Source organism: Castor canadensis, chromosome 17 (genome assembly GCF_047511655.1).
Source record: "Castor canadensis chromosome 17, mCasCan1.hap1v2, whole genome shotgun sequence".
NCBI lineage: Eukaryota > Metazoa > Chordata > Mammalia > Rodentia > Castoridae > Castor > Castor canadensis.
The window spans coordinates 45761342-45764732 of NC_133402.1; the positions used below are offsets into that span (position 1 = coordinate 45761342).

Sequence of the window (3391 nt, forward strand, 5' to 3'; positions counted from 1 at the left end):
TGTCAGTGGAACCTCTGGCTTGCCTCTAGAGTTGGGAAAGTCCCTGTTGGAGTCGTTGCTGGGGATCATTGACTGTTGTAACAATAAGTAGCCTCAATCGTGGCAACTGTTAGGCCAGCAGGACAATAGCAGAACAGGATGTTTGGCGAAATGCAACCTGGCTCCATTGTTATTATTATTCCCTTTTTACCTGCCTGCCCCATATCAAAGTCTATGATTCATTACAGTGATAGGGTGCAATGAAAAATCAGCGAAGGGAGAAGGCCTGTGGGTGAGGCTTCCCAGGGTCTTCTCCAGCGGGGTGTCATGGGGGAATTTACTCTTCCCACAGAAAGTATGATGTGTGTGAAAAGCTGCTTGTCACAAACCTCATTAGGGTTTAACTTACTAAGGGCTGGTCACACAGACACCTTCCATACAGCATGTGCCAACATTCCAAGCTCCAGAAAGAAACTGTGTATTTGGCACAAACTCTGTTGCTTGTACAAGTGAGGCTCGGTGAGTGTCTCTGACAGTGAGCGGGGTAGGCAGCTATTAAATGTACATTCCCAGATGCCAGCCCAGGGCCAGCCTCCCAAGCAGGGCTTGCTAAGGAAAGCACCCTTGGGGCTAATGTGATAACTCCTCTGCAGAGCTTTGGCCAAGGATTCTGAACAGTAAAACTGTCATCAAGAGGCCCACACAGCAGGGATCAGCACCTGCAGGGCTGATCTGTTATGCTCCCCTTCCTTTTGCAGCACTACAGTGAACTCAGGGCCTCATCCTTGCTAGGCAGGTGCTCTACCATTTGAGCCATGCCTCAGCCCCATTTGTTGCCATTATTTCTCAGGTAGGAAATTCTTTTCTTGGGCTGGCCTGTACTCTGCTCTTCTTACTTACACCTCCTGAGTAGCTGGTTTTACAGATGAACACCACCAGCTTTTTGTTGAGATGGGATTTTGCTAACTTTTGCCTGGACTGGCCTTAAACTGGTCTCCCAATCTTTGCTCACAAGTAGCTGGGATTACAGGTATGAGCCACAAATGAAGTTGGAGTCTTATTTATTTATTTTGGCAGTATTAAGGTTTGAACTCAGAGCCTGTGTTTGTTAGGCAGGTGCTCTACTGCTTGAGCCATGCTCCATCTGTTATCCCTGTAATCTGTCCTTTAGAAGGTCCCATTGACCGTAAGTCTTTCTTAGAATCCCAGATGGTTCCTCCTTCAGTCTCCATATGAGCCCTTTTTTTTTCTTTTCTTTTCTTTTCTTTTTTTTGTAACCTGTCATGGAGAGCAAGGCAGGCACTCTGGCCAGTAAATTGAAACAGATCTGACAGCCTCCCAAGGTTGGATCAATGTCAGGCCTACACAGGAATCACATCCAGAGGACACAAATCCAGAGTCTACAGTGGTTAGAGAATGTCTAGGGGTTGTTGGCCAGGTAGTTCAGGTCAACAGGACTCCACTGTGGTCTTCCACCATGGGAGGCTTTGGTCTAGATGGAGTAATTCAGTAAGGCCTTTGCTTCCAGGGCATCTGCCCAAGCAATAAGTTCCGAATAGTTTTGTTCCTCTGTGCCATGCCACCTTACCTGTGTGTGGGACACCTGTCAGTGTCCTGCAAGGAAAGTCTGAATGTGGAGGGACTGAGAATCCATTTTCCTGCTGAGTTCTGTCAATGGCTGGCTCTGGCTCCCACGGAGGAACTCTGCTGTTGGAGGAATGAGCAAGCCCTTCCACAGCGTCGCTACCCGCTTATGTGGTAAGGGTGCCCCTAGGCAGCAGTCCAGGAAGGGGAGAGCTGAGCAGGCAGTCCACTCCCAGGTGAGCAGGCAGTCCACTGCCAGGTGAGCCTTCCCACCCTGGAGGAGCAGCCCAGGCCCTGTGATGGTGAGAGAGAGGGTTGGTGCTGGGAGCTGGCCAGTCCCCAGCCCATGAGCCTCTCCATCCACATCTACCTCCACATCCCCCAGGCACCCACTTACTAGAACAGACAACCCAGGTCCTTCCACAGGGTGAGGGTTCCACCTGTTGGGCAGCCCCCTGCACCTCACCCACAGGCCACACTGGAGCTTTCTCACCCATGTTTCTCTGACATGAACTGCACCCCAGACTGACTGAATTTGGCCCGGCGATCTGTGCTCTATAGAGGCTGATGCTTTCAAAGACAGAACTCTGTCTGGTTTTTATTAGTCACTTGGAACAAGTAGCTGCACACTTGGGCCATCTAGACTGCTCTTTGAGAGTGCAGAGGCTCAGGTCTGGTGATCAACCCAGAAGATTATGTCAGTAGATCTGACAGCTCCTAGATGATTCCAGCGGACACCAGGCCATCTGAAACTCACAGCCAGGGCTCCGGGCCTCCTTTGTGAGGGTGACTGGCAGTAGAGTAACAACCCAGGCAGAGGGACTTTTGTGACTGAATTGTGAATAATGGAAAGGAGGAAGGTTCCTAAGCTGAGGTAACAGGAAGAAATGTCATTCTAACAGAGACACATGATAAGAAATAGATGTTAAACAAAATTGTGTGTGTGTGTGTTTGCACCCAAGTGTGGAGTGAATTTATTTTCACTTTGGAATCTGAGGCAAAAATTTCCCTAATAGCCCAGTGTGGTGGCTCATATCTGTACCAGCTACTCGGGATGCAGCGATTGGGAGTATGCAGTTTGAGGCTAGCCCAGACAAAGCTAATGAAATCCTATCTCAAAAACAAACTGCGCGTGACGGTACGCACCTGAGGTCTCAGCTACTTGGGAGGTGGAGGTAGGAAGATCTCTGCCCAAGGCCAATCCTGTGAAAAAAGCAAGACCCTATCTGAAAAATGACTCAGGCGAAAAGGGCTTGGGGTGCAGATTAAGTGGTAGAATGCCTGTCTAGCAAGCACGAGGCCCTGAGTTCAATCCCCATTTCTGAAAAACAAACAAAGAAACCAAAAAACTATGACAATAATAAACCCCCCTCATAATAGAAGTGGCCCTGGCCAGTTTCCACTTCCATATCTGCAGGTGGTAGCTCATTTGCAGCCTGCCAAAGTCTGGGCTGACCAGGAAAGGGGAACAGTCCCAGCAGTTGTGGGTTCCCTTCCTCCTTTTCTCCAGCCTATAGTGATAATTAATGGAGAACCCACAACACCTAGACTCAGGTATGGTTCCTGTGGCCACGTCTGCAGAGAGGGGACACTGGGCAGGCAGTGGGGGCGCCACCTAATAGCTACCAACAGAAGTGCATTTGTCTCAGTTCAATCCCATGTAAGCCCACAAGGTAGGCACAGCAAGCCCATCATACAGGTGAGTAAACTGAGTCTCACAGAGACCCATGGCAGAGTGCCCTCTCCACCTCACCACAGTGTCGGTTGGAACCCGGGAAGGATTAACAACAGCTTGTCTTTCTCTCCCCACATGCTGTGCTGCCCACAG

General features: G+C 49.7%; 1 protein-coding gene across 1 annotated transcript in view; it reads left to right on the top strand.

The window, feature by feature from the left end:
• The window catches only part of Tmem42 (transmembrane protein 42), a 29727-nt gene that overhangs the window by 26197 nt on the left and 139 nt on the right, over window positions 1–3391 (top strand). The window lies entirely within an intron of this gene.